At 45.5% G+C, this 25,775-nt stretch overlaps 1 protein-coding gene across 1 annotated transcript in view; it reads right to left on the reverse strand.

The window, feature by feature from the left end:
- The window catches only part of MYLK (myosin light chain kinase), a 229,387-nt gene extending 208,175 nt beyond the window's left edge, over positions 1-21,212 (reverse strand). The window contains exon 1 of the mRNA XM_087818186.1: positions 21,125-21,212. The gene's annotated coding sequence lies outside the window, so the exon portion shown is untranslated. The remainder of the gene's footprint in view (positions 1-21,124) is intronic.
- Positions 21,213-25,775: the final 4,563 nt, after the last annotated feature.

A 25,775-nucleotide genomic window follows, 5' to 3' on the forward strand; every position in this document is an offset into this window, starting at 1 on the left:
TACAGAATGCTGAAGCCTGTCAATGCGCCTCTCGTATTTCTAAACTGTTCTTTTCTATTTTTTTACATCTTTTTATTTCTGTGCTACAGACAGGATAAATTCCTCTGCACCACTGTCCAATGTGTTAACGTGTGCTTTAGTGGTATCTAGGTGTCTAGCCTGTCTAGTACCTTCAATTCAATGGCTACGTTTTTAATTTCTACACTTTAATTTTCTCTCTCTACATACGTAATTTTATTTTATGTATTTCTTACAATTCTTTATTTTTTAAATGAAAGTTATGCCTTGCCTTCTTTTTATTTTTTTAGGGCAGGGGCACATCTACCACCTACTTATTATAAAGTTTTTTTTAGACTATTGTACAAAATAAACTTCACTGGGGTCATTTCTTCTTTTTACAGTTGATGCTTAGCTGTATTTTACGATTTACTTACAATTTTAGATTTGCAAGCTCCTTTTGAGTCTGTTCTTCTCCTTTTCTTATTTTGTCCCTCCTTCCTTCTTTTCTTTTCTTTTCTTTTTTTGACCCTCCAGGCCTCCAGCGCAGAAGCAGGCTGGGTGTTAGAGCCCCATGGAGCCGCAGTCCCAGAGCCATCAGGCGGCTGGGCTCTGTTCCTGGGAGCAAGGCCTTGTGCTTGTCCTGGCTTTCCTCCTCTCGCCACTTCTGTCACAGTCAGCAGGCTGACGGTCCTCCTTCCCTCTTGCACCCAGGCTTCTTCCATGACTTGGTGAGCTCTCCTTCAGCCCCTGGCTTCAAGCCTTCCTCTGGTTTCTCAACCTGTGCAGAGCATTTTGGTCCCTTTATTTTACAGGAGCCAAACTCTCTGCAGCCACTGCCTCCTTCCAAGCAGAGAACAGCAAGCTTTGGTCCCTGGTCACCTTTTGCGGTTCTCTTCTTTTATGATCCACAGAGACGGTTACTTCATGTCTGGCTGCTTATGTCCATATTTTGTTTTCTCTTTCTTTTTGTCCATCAGAGATGAATTTGGAGCAGAGGTAGTTTTGAAAATGTAAACAGCATGTAAATTAACAATCTGGTCCTCCTTCGAAAAGTTGCATGCTCCCCCAAAACTTAAAAAAAAGAAGGGATTCGTTTGCGAATGCCAATATTTCTCTCTGGAACCAGAGAAACATCATCGCCTCACTAAAGCCTCTGTGTCCAAAAGGCAATCGGGTGATGAAGGCAAATAGGCCCACTGTCCTCTGCCACCACCCGCCCTGGAGATTTGGGAACTCGTCCTTTACATTTAAGCTGTTTGCTGATCAATTAGAACAGAGGATTATGGCGAGAACTTAAGACTAACACAATCTTTCCCATTCATTCAAAGCTAAAACCTTCAGTTAGAAAGAATTCGATGGACGAAGGAAACAGTAAACATTTTGATGTGGCATATCTCAAAACTACAAGCCCATCCATTTCAAAACAGAACTTGGTACATTGGGGCATCAGCACCTGAGTCTCCAGTGTTCATGATGTCCTTATACAGTTACTGGACAAATAAAGGGGTATAATCTAGCCTGGAGCCAATAAATGCAAAACCACAACACTGCATTAGCTTTGCTTCCCTTTGACAGGGAAAAGGACTCTTCCTTGCCTGTGAACACATAGGAAGAAAGTTAGCTTTCAGTTGGAGCAATTCAATTTCTCTTTCCCTGTGACATGGCACTACAACTCTGTCACCTGAGAAAAGAGTAAGAAACAAAATGAAGGCACTAACAAAAATCAGAATACACTGCAACGTGAGGAAAACAATCTTATTTTACTGTAAGTAGCCTGGGAACTTGAACTTGGGAATTTTTCCGTTTGTGTCAATACCTATAGGTAACCCTCTGAAGTACTTAGGAAAGAATGTGCATGTGTCCAAACCTCTGAACAGCTGGAAGATCACCATCGTGGACTAATCCAGAAGCTAAGAATGCAGGACTGATTCTTCCCAAGGATGTGCTTTTCACCATAGAAACTCTCACCTTTTGTTTTTCTTTGGAACAGTCTGGGTATTGCCTGGTAGTGTTCCCAGAGTTGCAGTTCACTTGTTTAAGACCCTTGAATAAAACTTTGTCATTTAACTCTAGCGAAGCCTCCTGATTCATTTATGTTGGGGTGACGTATCTGTGTATCCACTGGGATCTTCCCAGAACTGGTCTCAGCGCCAGGTGGCACAAGAAAAGGCACAACCATCTCAGCACTAACCACCAGGAGATTACTTTATATGTGTGCTTATTTTTGTTTTTGCTTTTGCCAAGCCTATCCTAACAGAACCAGTCTTCCATTTAGCTATACTGCCCATTCAAATATTTATCAATCACCTATTGATGACTATAACAGCTCCTTTCTAATGGAGACCACTGATATGCACGACAATACATTTTATATACACATTTAATCTTCACAACAGCTAGTCATCCAAAATAGGCAATGTTATCCTCATTTTTCAATAAAAGAAACAGGTTTAGAGAAGTTCAGTGCTGGAACTTGAATTTGGATATGACTCCATAGCCTTCACTGCTTCTGCTTTGCAATCTGAGGACACCTATTTTTTGGTGCAAAGAAATTGTGTGTTATGGGCTATGGCCCTAAGTTTTCAAACTGAGGCAATTCCAATATAAAACAGCCTATGTTAGAGGTGTCACCAGGCCTGCATATATTAATTTTTCCCTTTCACCACAATTCTCCCATTTGTGGCTCTGGGGCCTATGGCCCAACAACTCTCAGCTACGGGCAGAATGCAGAGGCACCAAGAACTTTTGGGTCCCTCCTGGATTAGATTCTGGGCCCTTCTCAGTTAGTGCCCTGAAGTTTGATAGTTTTCCTGCTGCTGCTGTTGCTGCTGCTGCTGCTGCTGCTGAAGCTCTGGGGATTTGTCTGCTTGTCAAGCTTATTTTTATCACTTGTGATGGTGCCCAGATCCTGTGGTATTGGCATTGGTCCTGAAGATGGTATAATAGGCAGAAAAATGCAGAGTGGAACTTGAAAGGACTGAGAGGTCCCCAGAGTAGAAGAGGCCTCAAAGTACTAAGGAAAGAAAAATTGGAGCTGGTTCCCCAGAAATGTAGACAGGCCCTAACCTTTCACCCACATCGTTGGCCTCTTCGGTTAATTCCCTGGACAGCCTGAGATGACCACAGGCAGCAGGTCACCAAAATGCTTCCTCCCACCCCATACTGAAACCAAATGTGCTAAGTGCTTGGTGTACACTGTTTTGTTTAATCATTACCTCATCCTTTGAGGTGTGTGTACTGGTATTTCCATTTTATAGATGAGAAAGCCAAGGGAAAGAAAAGCTTTAGAATTTAAACAAAATCACACAACTTACAGATGGCAGAGCTAGGATTTGAAACTAAGCAGTCGATACAGGGGCTGTACTCTAAACCACTATAGAAACAGCTTCATGGTGTAAACCAGGAAAGATGGATATAAAATCTGTATGTGTACATCAGGGGTGGGGAACTTTTTTTCTGCCAAGTGTCATTTGGATATTTATAACACGATTTACGGACCATACAAAATTATCAACTTAAAAATTAGCTATGAAAAAAGCTTTAGGTTTATTGAATTTCGACTCCTGCCTGTGGTTGCCTTGGCAGGGCCAGACCAAATGATTTCTCGGGCCGTATATGGCCCACAAGCCAGACGTTCCTCACCCCTGGTGTACATAATTAGTTATAAGGATCTGGGGGGATTCGGTTTTGACAACCCATATTTTGACTGGAGAAAGGGCTATGCTGTTTGACCTTTCCATACATTTGGAGGGGACAGAAGGGCCCTTGGCACACAGCGCATTTTCCTCATAGCAGTTACTCAGTAAGTGTTAGCTGGAGTAGAAGCCCTTTTATATAACCTCCATTGACCAGAATCACCCTTTTAGCTAGCACTTTTTGTTCCCTCTGAACAAGATACTGACTGATGCCACATCCTGCTGAACGTTCAGAGCCAGTAGGCTATTCTCAAGTTCTCTAGTCCACCTTCTGCTCCCTCCAAGTAAGCTGTCAGCTGGCCTGTCCCCAAAACCATTTGTGCCAATTCTATTTATTAAATTATATAACTAACTTCACATATAATTCAGCCTGACTCAGTCATGCCACATATCAGCCATTTCCAAAAATCTAACCCATGTTCAAAAGATGAAGCTGTATTATAATACAAGATATTAAAAGACTGTCCAAATATCCCTGTCATATAAATAACTTCAATAATCAAAAAGAAAAAGACAAATAGTTTCATAGAAAATTGAGCCAAGGACTAGAAAAGACAATTCATTCACAAATAGCCAAAAAACATGAAAACATGCCCAATATTACTAGAGGTAAGTAAACATTAAGTTAACAAAGAGTGAGCATTTATTACCCATTAGACTGACAAAAGTTTAAATGACTGATATGATCTGGTTTTGGTAAGGTGTACATATCAAACTGTTACCAGTAATTTCCTGTAGGTAGTAGAAACAAAAAGTCCATATACATAAATAAATTTTTAAGTGATGAGGTTATTAATGTTTTCACATGCAGCTAAATAAACAGGAAAACTCTCCTTCAGAAGGAAGAAGGAAGTAGACCGAGCCTTAAACACTATTGTAAAACTAAAATTCCAAAAACATTTTGAGCAATGGCAACATCACCAGAATAAGAAGTAGTAATGCGTACTCCCTGAAGAGCACTATTTTGAAGGACATCAATGATACAAACGATGACTTCTGATACGTTGATTAAAATACCCTTCTTCCAGCTCCACAGTCCCATCCTGGACAGCGTGGCAGAGCTCATTCCCTGGCAGGCCCAGCACAGGGCCCCTGCCCAGAGGCTTGGTGGAAGCCACACTGCTGAGCAGTAGCACCGCTCTCTCCCCGACTGTGGTTCTTCCCCACACGATCATGTACAAGGCTTGGGTTGCACTGGGGTGGACGATTTGCCTCTCACATTCTTTGATCGGAGCATTCATGCTTGAAAGAGACTTTCTGGTATTTGAGCCCTTAGGACACCCAGGGCCTGCGATAGAATAGAGACCCAGGTTCTGTTGGAGACCCACTGAGCCAAGGACATAGCGTTCTATCTATACAATGAAATGCAGATTTCCCAATAAAAGGCAAAATGCTTGACTTGGGGAGGTTGAATAGGATGGAAAAGAATTCCAGCTGGTTAAATTTATGGCACTGAAAAAAAGCCCTGTCTGAGAATAATTCTGTGTCTGAGCCCAAGATGCTGTCATCTTGCCATGGATTGTTAAAATATTCACTCCCAGCGTGCTCCGATCCTCAAAGCAGTGCCCCGAGACAGTCTAAATTGGTCAATAAACACTGTGGTTCAGTCTTGCTGCCTCCTCTTCTGAAATTAAGAATATTTTACCTGAACTAGTGCCAGGGCAAAATGTACAGGAGGCTGTATTTAGTTAAAAACTGGTTGTACTCTATGTGATTACATGTTAAGTTTATGAAAGAAATGTCAATAATCTTCCTTCCTGTTCTATATTTGAAGGAGGAGACTTATAAAATACTAGCCAGCTGGGCCCTGTGGGCCTAACAAGGTAGGCTCTGGAGCAAGGCTGCTAGTTTACGCCCTGGCACCATCACTTCCAGCTATGTGGCTGTGTGTCAGTCTCCTGGAGTCTCTGTCCCTCTGTTTCCTTGTCTGAAATAGGGGGATACTCACAGGGTTCACCTCATAGGGCCATCGTAAGGGGGAAATGGAGTTAATACAATTAAAGCGCTGCCGCCCTCCCAGAAAGCACTCAAATGTTAGTTATTACCCCTAGAAGGAGGGAGGTGGTGGGGCTGGAGGAAATGCTAAAGGGCGTGAATGTCTATTATTAGTCTGACAACACATGTAGAAGGCATGCTCTGCCCAAGCCATCTTTAGGCCGTTTCATGTGTTTGGCTATCTACATCTGACGCTTACCATGTTCCTCTTTGTGCCTGTGTCATCTCCCTGACTAGGTTGTGAGCTCCTGGAGGGCACGCAGTATCCTAATAGGCACTCAGTGAATACTTACTTGATTGACTCTACTTGCTGTTCATAAGTGGAGTGGACTGGACTCAAAATATTAACAATACAGACTCTATTTAAATGGGCTTTTCTAGAAGTGCAGCTAAATACTGCAAGGCAAATTAAAACCAGAGACAGATACGGGTTTCTGTGATTCTGGGCAAAAACACACTAGAAGGTGCCGTCCCTTCCACAGGCAGGGTGCTCTCTTCCTCAGTGTCTGGGAGCTCTCTGTCACTCCCAGCAGGAGCATCTTCCCTGCCCGCTGCAGAGCTCCGGGCCTGTGGGGACCCCACGCAGAGCCTGGGCCAGCAGTCTGTGTCCTTCCCAAGGAAGCTTTTAAGGCCAAGTTGGCTCAGCACCAGCCATCTGGACTGCCTCCTGTGCCACCTTGGGTATTTGGAGACCAGCTCCAGTTCATGATCCTAGCTTCTTACTCTGACTTCCTGGCCGTGTGCTCTAAAACTGCCCAGCTGTGCAATGTAAATGGGAGAATTCTGCGTCTCCGGAAGCCATTTGTTCATTCAGTAAACTTCCCCAAGGGCCTACTCTATTCCAGCTCCTAACCACATGCTTAAAATACTGAATATTAATAAAAATCACTAACTGGTCATTTTCTGAGTCTTTAGCATGTGTCGGACACCACGCTGACTTAAATTCATTGTCTAATTTCATTCAGTGAGGTTGGTGTTACCTTCATTTTACAGATGATGAACATGAGGCACAAAAATGAAGTAACCTGCTTGGGCTCACGTAGTTAATGAGCTGCCTGGCTGGAATTAAGGCCTAAAACCAAGTTTATTTGGCACGGAGTAGGCCAGCTCTATACCCTCGCCTAATCATGCTCAGGGCTAACTCTCCCTGCCCCGCTTCATCTATTTCTCTTCTCTAGCCTTATGACTCTTGCTCATGTCACCCTTCCCGCCTCGATTCCAAAGAGTGAGACTAATATCTGCCTATTCCACAGGCTCTTCTTGACTAGAGTTGATGTGACATGGGACCAATCCCCTGGCACTGAACAGAAAAGGCAGGGCTGAGGCTAGGCTTATGTCCCTTTTCAGCAGCCCTGCCCCTCCCTCCTTGCTTAGCTCCCCACTCCTTACCTGTTCTGCCCTTCTTTTTCTGTCTTCTCCCCACTCAGGTATCCCACGGGCTCCTCAACCCAAGTCCAAAGGAAACTCACCCCCTTTCCTGACTTTTCTGCCAGGGCTTTACACTGAACTGCCTGGCACCCAGCTCAAAAGCCTCCGAGTCATCAGTGTGAGAAGGAAACAGCACACTGGTTAAAAATCCAGGCTCAGAGTTCAGATTCTGGGTCTGTGTCTACCCACTGTAGGATCTGTGAATGAATTATTTAATCCAGCTCTGTCTCAGTTGCTTCATCTGCACAACAAGGATTAAAAATAGTACCTGACAAAAAAGAAAGTATTTTTACCAAAAAAATGGGTCAGGAACAACTGGATATCCATAAGGGGGGGAAAGCATTAATCATTCGGGAAATGTAAATTGAAACCATTTTGGGGATACTGCTACATAGACACCAAAATGGCTAAAATTAAGAAGTCTAACAACAACAAGCGGCGATGCGGATGCAGAAGCACCAGACCCGGATACATAGGTGTAGAAATGTAAAAACGGTACAACCACTTTGGCAGTTTCTTATAAAACTAACCCCAGGTCTATCCTATAACCCAGCGATATCCCACTCCTATGTGTTTACCCAAGAGGAATAAAAGCATATGTCTGCCAAAATAAAGACCTATACAGTGGGATCCCTGCAGCAGTTTTAAAACATGGTCCCAAAATCTTTGACACTGCTCCCCTCAAAGTAGAGGGGAATCTATGCTCTTCCCCCTTGAATCTGGGCTGGCTTCTGACTGCCTGTCACAATGAAAGTGACACTGACTTCTGAGGTCAGGTAATAAAAGACTAGACAGGTTCCACCTGGCTCTAAGGGAATGTTAATTTTTCAAATGCTCCTTTTGGGGACACCCCCTCTTGGAACCCATTCACCATGCTGTGAAGAAACCCAAGCCTCAGAGAAAGGCCACATGTGGGCACACTAGGAGCATGTGTCCCAGCTGAGCCCAGCATTCAAGTCATCTCAGCCTAGTAACCTGATAGTAAGTGAAGAAGGTTCCAGATGATTCTTGCTCCTAGCCATTTGAGTCACCTGAGCCATTCAGGTCTTCACAAACCACACACCCTCATGTCCTATTCAAATTCCTGAACCACAAAACACCTGAGTATAAGAAACAATATATTATTATTAATATGATTATGCTGAGCATAATAATGTTGTTTTATGCTGCTAAGTTCGGGGGTGTTTTGTTACCAGCAATGGGTAACTGGAACTATCCCTCCAAAAGCAGGTGCTACTTATAGCAGGCCCTGGGCAGGCTAGGCTGGGGGCCAGGCGCCAACAAAGACTGACACCCCTTGAAGGTAAAATTTTAAAATTTTATCCCGTTTATCAAGTTTACTATACCTTCATTTATTCAACATTCAACAAATATATATTGAGTGCCTCGTATGTGACAATCTTTTAGTATTGGATGAAAATCTCTCTCCTCCAGGAGCTTACCATCTAGTGGAGAAAATAGACAAAAAGTGAGACAAGGAAGTAAGACATAAGTCATGTAAGACAGGGGTTAAGAATATGGAGAACACTAAAGCCAGGACATGAAATACCAGGGGTGGGGTTGACATTTTAGAAAGGGTGCCCCGGAGAGGCTTCACAGAGAAGGTGACTTGAATAAAGTCCTGTCGGAAAGGCCTGGGATGGGAAATACCAAGCTCCATCTGGTTGTCCCCAATGTCACCCTTCCCATGTCAGCTGCTCACACACTGTCACTCAGACAGACTCACAACAATCCTTAGGGTCAAAGAGCGTGCGCTTCTCTAAAACATCAACTCTCAAATAAGAATTATGTGATGCCAAAGCAGGAAGAGTCCACAGAAGCTATCTGGTCTTACCCCGCACCTGAAACTGAAGTCACGTGTTCTAGCTCGCCTAAGGCTTAGCACGAGATCTGCATATCTGCCCAGCCCTGTGCTCTCCTTCCCACTCCCCACTGGCTCCTGGGAAACCACATCCCATCAGTAACTCAGCTCTTTCTCTCTTGGCTGCATGACCCCAGCCAGATCCATCTGATGCTCCACACTGTCACTAGACAGTCCGAGACCAGTCCCCAGGGTGGGCAGGGTGGAGAAGTCCAAGAATAGAAGCAGCACTGACCCTAGACAACAATGCCAGCCTTCCTACCGGTGGCACTGCTACATCTCCATCAATAACCCCAACACAATGCAGCCTCTGATAGAGAAAATGGACACTTTCCATTTTCTCATCTTAGCCCCTCTGCTGTGGGTTGAATTGTGTCCTTCAAAAAGTCATGGTGAAGTCCTAACACCCTAACCTGTGAGTATGGCCTTATTCGGAAATAGGGGTTTTGTAAGTTAAGATGAGGTCATACTGAAGTGGGGTGGGTTGTAATCAAATGACCAATGTCCTCACATAAAGAGAGAATATCATGTGAACAGACACAGACTCAGAAGAGAGAAGGCCACATAAAGATGGAGGCAGAGACTGAAGTGATGCATATAAAGGCCAAGGAACACCAAGGATTGCCAGCAAACCATCAGAAGCTAAAAGAGACAAAGGAGGAGACTTCCCTAGAGCCTTCAGAGGGAGCATGGCTCTGTCAATACCTTGATTTCAGACTTTTAGTCTGAACTGAAAGAATAAATTTATTTTGTTTTAAGCCACCCAGTTTGTGATACTTTCATTATAGATGCACTGAGAAACTAGAACACCCTCATAGATAAAGTCTGGAGCCACCCCAGGTCCCCATACACAGTCTTTCCCCCTGCAATCGCAGGGCTCAGAAGCAGCTCCTGCCTCCCTAAACATTACTCTCCTTCATATGTACCTACAGTGCACATGCAAAGACCTCCCACGGAGCCCTGCAGAAAGCAGGTGAGAATCCAGCAATTCCTGGTGTTGTCAGTACAGTTTGCTGACCAGCTTGGTCTATGTCTTGCTGCAGGCACAACTGATTTTACAAGGTTTGGCTCCAACCAGTCTAGGACCTGTTGGTCTTTTCGCCTTCATTAAGAATGATTGATGGGCCCTCTGACGGGCTGAGAGGTCACAGGGAAGTACCACCCACAGAAGAGGGATCACTCACGGGTTGAGTAGCGGCCTGTTAAATGGGAATCATCTCACTAAAAGGCTATTTGGCAATATTAACCAGAAGCAAAAAGAGAGGATCATATCTTTCGACCTGGTAATGCTGTTCTTGGAATATAATTCAAGGAAATGACATAACAGAAAAAATAAACCATTTAGACAAAGATAATATAGCAGTGTTACTCATAATAGTGGAATAAAAACTGGAAACATTAATTGTGGAATAGTTAAAAGAGAGCATCATAATAATACCTGACATTTCCTGAGCCCTTACTATATGGCAGGCACTACACCAAGTGCTTCGTTTGGGTTATCCTGCTTAACCCTCACAGAAACCTATGGCATAGCTGTATTATCCCGGTTTTAGAGATAAAGAAACCTGTTCAAGGTCATACAGGAAGAAGCACGTGCCCTCTACTTTATGCCCCCTGCTTAGAGTAGTGACCTGACTGTGGCCATGTTAAATTGGGCAAATTCTTTTTAACTTCCCTAACCTTTAGGCCACTGACTATAAAATGAGCATAAGAATAGCATCATAAAACTGACAAAGATTAAATGCAAAATGTGTCAAAACAGCCCTGGCCAGTGTGGCACTGAGTGACGTCCTGTGCACCAAAAGGTCACAGGTTCAATTCCTGGTCAGGTACATGCCCAGGTTGCAGGTTCTGTCCCAGGTCAGGGTGCATGCAGGAGGCAGCCAATCGATGTTTCTCTTTCACATCAATGTTTCTCTCTCTCCCTCACCCTTCTTCTCTCTCTAAAATCAATTTAAAAAAATTATATGTGTGAAAACATTAAGTAAACTATAAAGCATTAACTAAATGAAAAATACAGCCCCACTCATTGATAACTGTGAATATCTTATGTGGCAGGAGTCTGACAGCAGTCTATTTTGCATGCAAAGTTAACAGCTAGAATTTTATCTTTTATGTAGTAGAGGATTAAGATTGTTTTATAACCAGGAGTGTTACAAGCAGATCTGTGTTTTAATGTTGTTTTAAGGTACAATAATATAAAATCATCTCAGGGTGGAAAAATTAGAATTGTTAATTCTAATTTTTAATCCTCAAGTTTTATGAACTCTCTAGTACAACATGGTCTGATTTCTTCAGAGGGTGGGCAGGGTGGGCCTGGAAGCAGCACTTCCCTAAACTCACTGACTGTCTGCAAGAAATGGAGGGGCTTCATACCCTAACTGCTGTACCCGGGGTCTCAAACCTTGGCAAGAGGAAAACAGAGACCCTAGAGCGCACAAAGAGGTGTGGGCATTCTGATGGCATTCGAAGGGGACTCTCCTCACCCTTTCCTCACTGGGTGGTTGTAAGGATTGTGTCAACCTATTCTGCCAGCAGTGAGGGCCTATAATTGTATAAAGGAGGGTTATTATTGTTGCCAGGTCTTATGGACCTGGCACTATAAATCCTAGGTGATTATGAAATTGGTTCCACTAACCCAGGTCTGGCACAGCCCCAGGACCCCATTTCCACACCAGTGAACCAGGCTGAATATCGAAAAGACGAAAGGGCCAAGCAATCCAAGGCATCACCCAGACCTGGCAGTCGGCCCCTCCTTGCTCCAGAGCAAGACCAGAGACTCAGCCCCTGCGTCACCCTGTCCACCCTTCAGTCCAGAGTATCTGAGGAGGGAGAAAGCGACCAATACCACCTCTTCACACCCCAGTCTTCTAACGGATGTTCCCATCATGTTTGCCATTTGTTTTGCATCTCTCTCTAGACTTGCCCACTAATCCTGCTTTATATCCTTAAAGTCTCTCCTCCTCTCCCCAAGTCTGTGGACAGAGTGTGGAGTTAATGTAACCTTCACATGCTGGGACACTGCAGACATCTCCATTTTAGAAATGAGTCGAGAGTAGTTAAATAATTTCCCAGGTTCACCATCTAATAAGTTGTTGAGCCAGGATTCAAATCCAGGTCTGTCAGCTGCAAAGCCCAGACCCTTCCCATCAACCACACATCCGGCTCTCCTGATCAGTGAGGAAGAGTAGCTGAGATGGGTTCTGCAATCTGCCTGTACAAAATCTGCTTAGTGTGCCATGTCGCCAGAGCACTAGGTGGTGAACACATAGCTCACCACAGACATGAAGGTCAAGCGCGCTCACGTTCAGGAGCCAGCGGGCCGGCCTCGCCTGCTCTAACTCTCCCACACAGGCACACTCCTCTGTAAAGGAGGCCGCGGCCCGGGAAAGGGGTCAGTCAAGCCCCATCAGAACACCAGCACTGGGCTGGCATCTGGATGCCTGAGTTCCTGGGCCTGGCAGCCACTGTGCCAACCACAACCCTCAGGAAAAGGAGAGAGTAATTAGAAAGCAGCGCCCCACAGACCAGGCTTAAGTCATGTTTCCAAAATAGTCTCCAAAATGAAAGATCAGCCTGTGCCTGCAGTAACAGCACTTGGGCCCAACTCCTCCACACAACCCTCACCTCCTCTGGACCCCTAAAGGGAATTCAGCAGAGGCACTGTGGACACACACAGTTGTTTCCATCCGGTACAAATGTTTCCTAGCCACCGACTATATGCTCGCTGGGAGATAAGAGGTGGTAACATTGTGGTCCTGCTCCTGAGAAGCTCACAGCTTGGTGACAACACAAGCTAAGAAGCAAAGACAGGTATAGACCAAATGCTCTAAAACTAAGTAGAGTTTATATAGGGATTGCAAGGCTGGTTCAACATTTGAAAACCAGTCAACATAACTCACCATATTAACAGACTAAAGCAGGAGTGGGCAAACTATGGCCGAATCCAGCCCATTATCTATTTTGTAAATAAAATTTTATTGAAATACAGCCATGCCCGTTCATGTACATATTATCTATGGCTGCTTTCATGCTACAATGGCAGAGTTGAATACTTTTAACAGAGATGGTATAGCTTGCAAAGTTGAAAATATTTACTAAGCCAGTCAGAGAAAGACAAATATCACATGATCTCACTTATATGTGGATGCTAATGAACAAAATAAACTGACGAACAAAACAGGTCCAGAGGCATGGATGCATGGAACAGAATCACAGACTGGGAGGAAGAGAGTAACCAAAGAACATATATGCATATATGCATAACCCTGGACACAGACAGACAATAGTGTGAGGAAGGCCTGAGGTGCAGCGGGGGCTGGGTGGAGGGGGGCAAAGGATGTGGGAAATGGGGGACATCTGTAATACTGTCAACAATAAACAAACAAATAAATAAATCATGAACATAGATTATGAAAACCATTAATTCATCTTGAAATCATGTGTAACTCTGGTAGGCAAACATAGTTCAGAAGGATCTTAATATTTTGATTCTGATTATAATAAAGAAAGTGGTACACAATTTTGTGAATAAAATAATTTAGAAAATTTTCTAAAACTATATATTAAAGTCCTTTTTTTCCTGAGAAACAGTGAAGTGATATGAATCTTACAGCCTATGGTAGCTTGAAATCAAGAAAATATGGAATGTCATCACTTACCTTTTTTTTCTCTTCAGCTAGCCTGAGTTGGTTTCTGTTAATTCTTTTTTTAAAATATATCTTTAATGATTTCAGAGAGAGGAAAGGAGAGGGAGAGAGAGATATAGAAACCTCGATGAGAGAGTCACTGATCGGCTGCCCCCTACACACCCAACTGGGGATCGAGCCCGCAACCCGGGCATGTGCCCTCACCAGGAAATTGAGCCAGTCTCCTGGATCCTAGGTCAATGCTCAACCGCTGAGCCACACCCGCCGGGCTCTGTTAATTCTGAATAATCCTTCCTAATACACAAATCAAAGAAAGAATTACATGGTGAAAAAGCAACCAAGACTGATTCCCAAATCTGGCTGACAGTGGAAACGCGTGGGGAGCTTTGTAAAAACAGAAATTCCCTGAGCCCACCCAGGCGCTGGGCTGGGGACTAGGGAGGCATGGATTATTCTGTAAGCAAGGCTCCCAAAAGGATTTTGTTATCTGCCAGCTCTGGAGCCACTGCCCGAGGAAATAGAGGCATTAGTCCTGTCTTCCTCTTGAAGTTGTTTCCAATGTAGTTGTACATATACAAATTTTAGCATGAAAAGCACTAAACAGAATATATAAACATTCCATAATAATACATAACTTGTCGCCTTCAAAAGAATTTTACAGGAACTAATTGCTACAGACGTTCAAGTAAGGGAGAGAACTTGAATGTGAAGAGGTTGGAGGCAGCCCCCACTTGGGGAGTAGTGCCTGACAGTTATTAGGAAATTAATTCATCCCCTGAACAAATATTTAAGAATAGAAGGACTTGTCAGTCAAAGAGGCAAGTGGAGAATATTCAAGGAAAAGATAAGCTCACAGTCAAAGGCAGAGAGACAGAAAAGTGTAAACTGGGTTCAGGGGCAATAAGTGAACAAGTCTTGTTGGTTTGGAGGTCAAATTATGGAGGCCCTTGAACTTCAGGTTATGGCTGTCTTGTGAGAAGCAGGGCTACTGAAGGTTTCTGAATATGAAGTGACACCATTAGACTGTGTTTTAAGATTAACAAGGCAATCAAGTGTAAAATGTGTTTGTGCCACAAAGAAGCCACAGTTAATAGTCCAAGTACGAGCCAGTGAAGGTCTGGTCAGGAGCAACAGCAATATGAAAGTAAAACCAAGGCTTTCTCTGACTGGGACAACCAGACTGTCCACAGGGGGAGTGGCTGAGCCCCCTGTGGTCATCTACCACCAGCTGGTGCCCTAGGTGGCCACCAATCACAACAAAAAGCCTGAGAACTCCCAAAAACACTGGTTAAAACATGAAGAGGTAAAATCAGCAGCCACTGCATTAATTGTGCCATGCCCATCATGAGGCCCCACTATGAAGACAGAAGTTTTAGGTAGTAATATGAGGCAAGTTACAGGGTAAGGGCTGTGTTCCTCCAGGTACACTCTGACACAACCTGTTACCTCCTCATTAACATATTCATTTCCACAAGGTTGGTAACCAAGTGACTGGGAGATTACTAATACAAAAATGTCAAATGGGAACTTGACTTGGAGAGTGAAAGAAGGAATAGGTCCATTTTAGGCATGATCTATGAATAAATAGGCTTAGCACTTAGCAGGAAAAATGCATAAAAAAAGTGCAGGAGAAAAATTAGAATGGTTATACTTAAACATAAAGAGGACAATTGTAGAAGTGAGGTAGATGAGTGGAAAGTGCCTTCTTACAAAGCAGCAGAGGGGAAATCCTTTCTTTTTAATTTTTTTTTTTTAATATATCTTTATTGATTTCAGAAAGAGGAAAGGAGAGGGAGAGAGAGAGACAGAAAAATCAATGATGGCCCGGCCGGGTGTGGCTCAGCGGTTGAGCGTCGACCTAGGATCTGGGCGATCAGGGTTCGATTCCCGGTCAGGGCACATGCCTGGGTTGCGGGCTGCAGCTGATCAATGACTCTTGTCATTGGTGTTTCTATCCCTCTCTCTCCCTCTCCTTTCCCCTCCCTGAAATCAATAAAACAAAACAAAAAACAAAAAAGAAAAAAAAGAAAAATCAATGATGAGAGAGTCACTAATCGGCTGCTTAGCCCGCAACCCGGGCATGTGCCCTGACCAGGAATCGAACTCCGATCACCGGGATCCTAGGTCGATGCTCAACTGCTAAGCCATGCCCACCGGGGCGGGAAATCCTTTAGAATCTTCTGTTGAGCACTTCCATTCACCCCATTAGCCAGTCCTTCAACCCAGATGTCCAAGCACCTAGTGGTGTGTAAAGCACTGAACTAAGTCTAAGGACACAAGGATGAACCAAGGCTTTTGCTCTCAGGAGCTCACAGACCAGCGGGACACCAAGCCTTACAACCACATCACAAGAAAAGGTAACCGAGCACTTGTTCATCCGCCCAAAGCCTGCTCAGGTAAGCAAAGAAGGGGTTCCCCTCTGCATTTACAGACGCACACACAGAGACCTGGACAGCGTGGGAGCTGATCCGAAGCATGGGCTCTTCCAGGTTTTTCACACAGCCCCGGGAAATACTCTACCTCGCCCAGCCCTCCTGCCAGAGTCAGCGGAGATGGCCAGAGCCTCGAACTGTTCATAAGAGTGAAAATTCCTGTGAAGGACGGTGCATTCCAGAGTCAAGGCAGACCCAGAATACAGTGTCAGCCATAGGCATTGAGTCTGAATATTAGGTGGGATGGGGGCTAGGGCTTTAAGGTAGGTGGACTTTGTGTGGATAGATACAAGGTGCCTGGCGGCAGACAGATGGCAGTAATCACAGAGTCAGTCCAGATAAAGGAACATTTACCCCTGCTCCCCAGAGACCCTTAGGCTAAACAGAACAAACTTCAAGGACTCTGAAGAACCAGGAGGAACAAGGAATGGAACCAATCTGCATCCATTCCTCTGGCCTACGTCAGGCCTTCCCACTCCCTTGAGCACCCTCCATCAGGGTGGGGTAAGACTCTGGCTGTTTCCAGCTCTGCCCCACACCCCACCCCATCTTTTGGCCTCTTAGACCAGAGTTTCCACCTCAGCATAATGCAGATGTCAGGTGGACTGATCTCCTGCAGCGCTAACCCCTGCCATTCCAGAACCGGGAAATGAGTTACAATACGTGAAGCCTAAGGAAAGAGCACAAAGCCCTGGAAACCCAAAAGTCTTCCATGGGACTGGACTTTCACTCTGGCCATAAATTTGCTTCTCATTATTTTCGATCCAGCATAAAATTAAAACAAAATTGTTCCAGGAATATCCTGGGCAACAGAGGGGAAACAAGCCCAGAATGAAAGCCACCCCCAAAATAAATCTCAGGACAAGCAGGTCTTGCATGGTTGAGAGCTCACCACAGGGTCAAAGGTTTTGCACCAGGTTCCAACAAAGGAGGAGCTGAGAGTTCTGAACACTGGAGCCAAGTGTTTCAGTCTTCCTCTCTCCTGGCCAGTGCCTGCCCTCCCTTCAGGATCCTGCTCATGACAACCCTCCCTCCTCATCTTTGAGGCCTTTCCTGACCACTCCAACCCCTGAATTTTTTGCCACCCATAAGTTCCCTAATTGAGTCTGTACCACAGAACGTGTCCGTTTTCTAACTACTTCATACGTGTTAGCTGTGTCCCCACACAGACCCAAAGTCTCTTGAGCATATTGCCTTTGTTTCACGATCCTACACAGGGCTAGACGGAGAGGAGGTCCGTAATTAATGTTTGCTGGCTGATGTATGGGTCCTTCCACAGGCAAAGAGAACACTACTGGGTATGTAGGGTAGTGCTGAGTATTCACTCTTTCGTGCCTTAAATTCACATAGTCATTTAATTTTTATAACCATCCTCATTGTCAGATGAGGAAAGGGGAATCATTCACAGAGATTAAACACAATGCCCGTGAATATCCAGCCAGTCAGAGAACGGGATGGCTCTGAACCCAAGTTTAACACCAGAGATCAGTCTCCCCTTGCACTGCTTCCTCCTGCCATAAATCTGAAGGAGACCTACTCTCACTAGAAATCTCAGTCTCTGAACGCAAAAAAGATAAACAGCATTCTCAACTAGGAAAGCTCAAAACTGTAGGTGTTCGGTTCCCAAAAGATTATGAGAAAACACTCAGGTTCTTCATTAACAAATTAGCATCAGATCTGGGGGCCGGGGGGGGGGGGGGGGGAAGAGCAGGAAAAGAAAATCCAGGAGTAGATCTGAAAGAAAAGAAAATCCTCTCCTCATCCCGTTTCTATTGTTTCCAGAGGGCGCTGTACTCAGGACCTGAGAGAAAAGAGAAGAGAAAGGGGGACAGAAGTGCCAACAGCGGTGGGATGGGGACAATGGGAAATTCGAGAAGCCAGTCTACACCAAAATTCCCACAGCTCCTTGGTGGGGTGCCCATTGTGAGCATTCACCCTCAGCTACCAAGGGGGGCCATGAAAAGAAGGTGGTGTGAGCATCTGGAATTCCAGCCTTGTCCCCACCCCACCAGCTGTAAACAGGGAGCAATTCTTACTGTCCCTCCTCTTGTCCCTGCCCCACTGGGCTGGCTGTCACTGTCCATTTAACAAGGGCTGCAGCCCTGGCACACCAGGTGCATACAGCAAGGCAGGAGGGATGCAACTGTTGACCTATAGTGACGAACACCAAGGTCCACTCACCTGGAGAGTGTAAGGAAAACTGCATTTATTTGCTCAATGTGTTGGCTTAAAACAAACAAAAGCATGAAGCCCAAACTCAATAAAGACACAGAGAATTCATCTGCAGAATGGCACAGGTGGGAGAGGTGAATGGCCCACACAGCAGACTCCAGCCCAGCACACTCACCCTTCTGTGCTTGTGGGGTAGGAGGGTAGCAGAGGGAAGGGATGGGGCAGAAGTCACATGGTACGGAGCCTATTCTGTACGGTGACATCTGTGATGTCCTCCCTCTGGATTATTGCCTGGATGTTTCCTTGATTCTGAACCCACCTGCCACCCAAGTATCCGCTTGTATGTTTTTCACGCATCTACCTTCTGTTGGTCAGAGGAAAATGGCTCAATAGTCAAGTTGGGCGAGGACAATGTGTTCTGTTGGGAAAGGTTACTTGCTAAGGGTTGTCTTCTAAACGTCACTCCATTTATAGAAAGGATAGGACAAGAAACTTTTGAAAATGAACAATTTCCAACCAGTGTGTGTTGGTTTGAAGTGGGGGAAAGGGCAGTTAGACTTTCAAGTGGCCTTGGGGTCTATTTCCAAAATACCAAGTAATGTTCTCAGAAAGACAGTAAATAAGACTCCACATGTTCATGGGGCCCCTGAATCTCTACACCCAGGCTGGGCTGCATTCTCAAATTGCCACCTCCTAATCCTCTTAATAGGCAAAGAACCAATAATAAATCAACTAGTTCTGTTTCATAGACTCATTTTTTGGAGGGGGAAGCAAGGGGTCATTCTTGTGACTCCAGAGTATTCACGACCTATTCCTCTGAGGCCGGAGAAGACCTCCCCAGCCAGGATCAAGACTCCTCCCTCACCTCTGGCACTACCTGGGCCCCTCTCCCCTCAGCACCACCTGGGCCAGCCTCCTTTTCTGATAAGCCTTCCCAGCAGACCCTCCTACAACTGCCAGCTGGGGGCCCCAGTCCTATAGTGAGTATACCTGTCTAAGATCCCTCCACCTGACCTACCAATTAGACCAGAAACTTCCCAAGGGCCTAGTCTTCTCTATGCATGTCCCCCAAAATCTGGCCCCCAGGGAAACAGTCTCCTGATGTGAGGTCAATAAACCTCACACAGAGAAAATCGACTCCAAGGCTGCAGCTACCCAGTTACTGTGTATAAGAAACCAAACGCCTTAATCCTTCACCACTGTGGGGTGACTCTCCAAGCTCATGCCTAATGCTGTGTGAGGGCCAGCATCCTTTTATATCCTTAGTGAATGAGGGGACAGACGTGCACATCCTGGTGAAAAGGCTCTTATACAAGCCCTCAGAGTGCCCACTACCCAATCCAGCACCCAGCGTCCAGCCACTCCCCACCCAGGGCCAACTGCCCAGGCTCCTACCCTACCTGCTCTGGCTCAAGGCTCTTGGCCCACTGAGGGTGGGAGACAAAGGGCCAGCCTCACTCTGTGCACCAGGAGAGAACATTCCATGATGGCCTAGGATGCTGTGGGGCCAGCGGCACCTTCCTCCGGTCCCTGCAGTGTGCAATGCAGGGGAAAAGGCTATGACAGGATTACAGAAAACAGAAGGAAAGGAGGTCACGCATTTAAGGGAAAAAAGAGAGGGGGGAGAGAAAGTGAGAAAAACAAAAACTACTTTTCTAGTACCTGAAATGCCTTTTAAGAACACAATAAGGTTACCAGAAGTATCTACACTTCCCCCCAGAGACTTGCATTGTGGATAAGCTGGTGCTTTGAAGTGTGAGGGATTCCACAAATGATCCTCTCAAGTCCCCCCACTTGGAAATAATGTATCGACAGTTAGGCATTTGCACCAAGAGGACTGCATTAGGGCAAGGAAGAACCTACAGCCCCGCTTGGAAGGGGGATGCAGCTCTAGGGCAAGTTCCCTAAGGCTGGGGAGGTGGGGACATTGCACAGACTCTGCTCTTTAAACTTGGGGAGAGGAGAGACGGTGAAAACCGGTGGCCTGGCGCTATGCCCACCGCCCAGGTGCATCCCCAGGCCCATCCACCTTCAGAATTGCAACAGCTACTTTCACCCCCTCTAGGTCCCAGAGGAGTGGGGTCTTTCTCCTTCCGGTTATGATCCACAGGGTGTGTGTGTCTCCACCAACCAAACAAAAAATCCTGGAAAACCTCTCCCCACCAGCCCATCTTCGCATCTGCTAAACCACTCCTAAATTCAGTCCTTTGGCTCTTGAAGGGTGATAGCAGTACAAGTTCCAGGGAGTTCTACCTCAGCCTCTGACAGCTATACCTGGGACTTAGTTTATCCAAAACTTTCCAATGCAACGCTATGCAAACAAGGGTCCTTCAATCTTGGAGCCCTAGTTGAAGTAAAGGAGGCAGAGCAGGCGACGGGCTTAAGCGAGGAGCAAGGAGTGAGAGAGCAAGACGGCAACGCCCGATGCCCCAGTTTTGCCTGGGACCCCGCGGCAGCCTTCACTGCCCTACTTTCTCCGTCTCACATTTGGGTTGGGAGGACCTGAACGTGTCACCCCGGCCCCGCGCGGCCGTAGCGGAGCCCTCCTGCCAGGGGTTGGGAGCTGGGAGCAGAGCCCACCTCTCTTCCTTGGGGGCTAGCGGCGATCCGAACCCCTCAGATCCAAGGCACGTCCTGCGGTGACGCTAACAGACAACAGCATCACTGTCCCCAAGCACCTCACCTCCCAAAAAAGCCCGGCTGCTTGGAGTCCTGGGCTTGTCCCCTTACGCGCCCCTGCCCCAACTCTCGCCGCACGTAGGAACCCGTCTCCAGCTGGGAGTCAGGGGCAGGCTCCCGAGGGAAGGTCCCGACCCCGGGCCCCCTACCCCCACCCTCCGAGAGTGACCCCCCGAGCCGCGCCGGGACAAAGCGTGGGGCGGGCTCACTCACCCGCGCGGCGAAGGCGGCCGGGAGCCGAGGCTCGGCGCTCGCTCCGCCGCCCGCTGCAGACCCGGCGGTGCGGGGAACCGGCGAGGCGCGCCCGGGAGGACGCGGCGGGGCGGGGGTGAGCGGCCCGGCGGGAGAGTGAACAAGTGGGAGCGTCCGCAGCGCACGGGAGAGAGGGAGCGCGACTGAGAGCCCGACCGCGGGCGTCCAGGCTCTAACTGCGGGCGCCCGCCGCACGCGCTGATTTGCATCTCATTTGCATAGCGCTCGGGGAATGGACCTGCGCGCTCCGCGCCACGCCCCCCGCGCTCCCCGGGAGTCCGCAGCGGAGGAGCCCGAGCAGGCGCCCGGGCCCGAGCTCCGCCACCTCGCCCTTCCCCGCGGCTCCCCCGCTCCTCGCTCTCCCGCCCGGGCCGTCCGAGAGTCTCTCTCTCTCTCTCTCCACTTTTTTTTAAAAGTTTATTTTCCCGGGGTGGCCACTCGATCCAGGACAAAAGAGGACCACACACTGGAAGAACTCTGCAGACTTTTAATTTCCTTTTTCTTTGATGTGGCTATAAAAAACAATAGCGAATAATCGAGTCGATCCCTGAAATGAATACAACTTTGTTTTTTGGACAAAATATCGTGAAAAACGTAACTCGTTTTCCTGGTTGGAGCGTCGTCCTGACGCGCCAAGGCTGTGGGTTTGATACCCCGGTCGGGGCACACACGGGAGTCGAACAGTGAATGAACAGATGAGTGGAAAGACACACCGATTCCCTCCCTCTCTCTCTCTCTCAAAATATAATAATTAAAAAACAAACAAACAAGCTAACATGCAGTTTCGTTCAGTGAACGAGGAACTACGAAACGGTCCAGGCAGGGCAGCATAGTCCCTTGAAGCGTGGCCCTGGAGCGCAGCGCACTACTTGCTTTCTAGCTGCGGCGCGTTGGGCTAGTTACTTGTGATCTCGGTTACTCAGTTTTCTTCTCTCTAAAATGGGGAAATCTAGTGCCTTCCAGGGATGCGGGGCTTCCGTGAGATACGGCAACGCGCAGCATCCAGTTACGAGTAACCCTTAAACGTACAGGTGTGAGGCGCGCGTGCTCCGCGGAGAAGCAACGGCATCGAGGTGAGGCCGGCGGCAGGCGGGGAGCGAGAGGGGCCCGGGAGGCGGCAGAGAACACGGAGCCCTGAGATGAGAGTCTCCCAAGGCTCAGAGCCGGGCTTCCACGCAACTCGGCTGTCAAGCTAACCAGACCCAGATCCGAGAAGGCATTTCTGTGTCTTCTGTATCTTCCTTCTCCAGAAGATCCAACCTTGGATACAGTCTGAAATGTTATCTTGGGAGTGTTCTGGAGAGGAAAAAAAAATGTTCAACTCAGCCACAGGAAGGAAGGGAGGGAGGGAGGGAGGGAGGGAGGGAGGGTTAAACTATAAAGGAATCAAAGTCTGTCCTGTGGCAAAAAAAGTCCCAGACTAGGAGACCTGGGTGGTCGACTTGGCTCTGGAACTAGCTTTCCAGAGCTTGCATGAGTTACCCTCAGAACCTCAGTTTTCTAATCTGTAAAATGAGGAAACTCTATGAAAATTTTTTTTCAGGCATCTTCCAGCTCTGAAATTATGGCCCCAGAGATCTTCTGACACCATCCTTTGTTGTGTTAAGAACTTCTCATTGGTTTGGAGGGTACCTAAAAGGCCCCTTTAGATGCTTTTTATTTATTTATTTACTTACTTACTTATTTATTTGGCTTGCCTAATATTTAGTTTGCACCTGCTATGCAATATTTTGTAGGTTTCCTGATCTCTTCACTTGAACTATCCTTCCTTCCTTCCTTCCTTCCTTCCTTCCTTCCTTCCTTCCTTCCTTCCTTCCTTCCTTCCTTCCTTCCTTCCTTCCTTTTTTTAAACTGTTTATTCCAGGTAAAGGAGTACTTGTCATGCTTTTTATTGTAAAATAAAACACAGGTCCAGAAAACCACACAAAACAAATATATAGACTGGTGAATTATTATGAGGCAAGCATCCTTGCAGTCACCACTACAACTAGTGGTGACTAGTCAACAACTAGTCTTTCCATGCACCTCCACCCCAATCACAGCCCCCTATCACCCTCCTCCCAAAAGTAACCATTATCCTGTCTTTTTTTTTTCCCTTTATTTTTATTGTTTACACTGTTACAGTAGTCCCCACAGCCTGTCTTTCATATAATCACTTTTGCTAGCTTCTTTACAGTTTACCTCCTTTGTGCATCTTGCTCATTTTCTAAAAACTTGATGTGCCTTTTAAGTCTACTGTTGCAATGAACTGTTGCAATTATCCGTTGAAGGTTTTGTAGGTTTCCTGATCTCTTCACTTGGACTATCCTTCCTTTTGACATGTGGACTTTCCCACACTGGGCATTGCGTTTTCTTGGGGCAGTTCAGCATATTCCTCTGTCCTCTGCAATTCCTGCAAACCGGCAGCTAATGCAGAACCTCTCTCCAACTGAGATTTGATCCCTTTTGCAAGACCAGAGGTGGTGGTGTGCTCTGTCGTCAAGAGGCATATAATGTCTGTTATTGCTCTTTTTTGAGGTTAGCAGCTGTTTATGCTCAGTTCCTACATTCATAAATTCACTGAGGGTTGCAAAACAATGATATTTTAATTCTATCATTTTGTTTATATTTATTCGCTAAGTAAGTTTATAAGGAGACCTTCCTCTCATCTGGTATTTACCATGATCAAATTTATATAGGGAAGTCTGGGCAAATGCTTACTTCTTTCTTTTAATTTACTCAGTTTTCAAGATAATAAATTGGTTCTCTGTCATACTTGGAAGTTACTTATTCAGTTTCTCAGTGTCATTATAAATTCATGGATTTAAATATATTTGATGGGCTTAATCTAATGCAATTCTAATCTTCATTAAAGCTCAAATTGTTCCATCTGCCCTAGACGGTTTGGCTCGGTGGCCAGAGCATTGGCCCATGGACTGAAGGGTCCTGGGTTCAATTCCAGCCAAGGACAGGTAACTAGGCTGCAGGATCAATCCCCAGTTGGGGGTGCATGCAGGAGGCAACCGATCAATGTGTCTCTCTCACATGGATGTTTCTCTCTCTCTTTCTCCCTTCCACTCTCTCTGAAAAACAATGGAAAAAATATCCTCAAGTGAGGATTAAAAAAAAAATTGTTCCATCTTTGGCCAATATGTAGCTACCTTTGCTACCTGATATGACAAAATGTTTCAGCCTCATCTTCTACATATGCTGCTTCAGACCTGGAATCAGCCATTTTTCCAAGAAGTTCTAGTTTCTTTTATTGAAATTTCAAGATGACAATATGGGCACTAGGGGATTTCATTTCTACTAGATTGGTAACTGTTTCTAGCCCTTTTCAATAGATAGATTGAGAAAGAATGCTTCATGAATTCATATTAATATTTCTAATTCAATTTCAGAACCACAATGTTTTTAATTAACTTCTATATTACATCAGAGTCTCTGAAGAAATTCTACATGGAAAATTCTGATTCTCAAGGATACAGGGGATGATGAAATTAGAATATCCCAATTTGCTAATTTGCTTTATTTCACATTAAACATATGATAATCTCAAAATAACAATATTAATACTACCACCGCCAATTATGAATCTTGAAAACCGTTTTGCATACATTTTTAAATTTTATTATAGTTGTATTCCACTAGTTGTCAGCTTTTACACCATTGTACATTATTATCTTTCTCATTTAACCCGCATTTAGTCTTAGGTCTATAGGTAAATATATAGTTAATGCTCAGTATTAGTTCCTGATGTCTCTCTAATCTAGTCATTTTGGAGTTCAACTCCATCCTTATCCATTTTTTGTCTGCTGATACGTCCATTTCTGATAGAGGGGTGATGAAGTCTCCTACTTTAGTAGTGGATTCATCTGTTTCCCCTTGCAGTCCTGTCGGGTTTTGCCTCATGCATTTTGTTGCTTTGTTGTTAGGTACATACATGTTAAGGATTGTTACATCTTCTTGGAGAATTGACCATAATTTATCATTATGGAATGCCCCCTCATTAAACCTGATAATTTTCTTTGCTCTGAAGTCTGCTCTGTCTCAAATTAATGTAACTACTCTTTTTAAAAAAATTAGTGTTAGCATAGTATATCTTTCTCCAAACATTTACTATGAATGTGTCTTTATATGTAAAATGGGTTTCTTGTAGACAACATATATTTGGGTCTTTTTAAAAATCTACTCTGACAATCTCTGTCTTTTAACTTGATGCATTTAGACCACTGATGTTCAAAGTGGTTGTTGATATGGTTGGATTGGTTGTTGATATAGCTGCCATATTTGTTACTGTTTTCTAGTTGATGCCCTTGTTCTTATCTCCGATATTCACTGTGAGAATCAAGTTGGGCTACTGGAGGTAAAACTCACAAGAATGTGGGCCCCTCCCTCTCCATGTCTGTGTCCCCCCTGAAGTTTTTAACTGTCAGACTTGTCCACACTGAGTTTCCATCGGTTTGTCAATTACAGTTCAAGTTTTTTCCACTGGGTACTGGTTCCTGTGGAGGTTTCTGCTTGTGGTTTTCTGCTCTGGTAAATTGTAATTCTCCGTATCCACCTGTCTGGCTCTCCAATATTGACACCAGCAGTTTGCCCTGTGAGATGACTTCTCTTACAGCTCCAAGAA

Source organism: Miniopterus natalensis, chromosome 6, assembly GCF_054644295.1.
Source record: "Miniopterus natalensis isolate mMinNat1 chromosome 6, mMinNat1.hap1, whole genome shotgun sequence".
Classification (NCBI taxonomy): Eukaryota; Metazoa; Chordata; class Mammalia; order Chiroptera; family Miniopteridae; genus Miniopterus; species Miniopterus natalensis.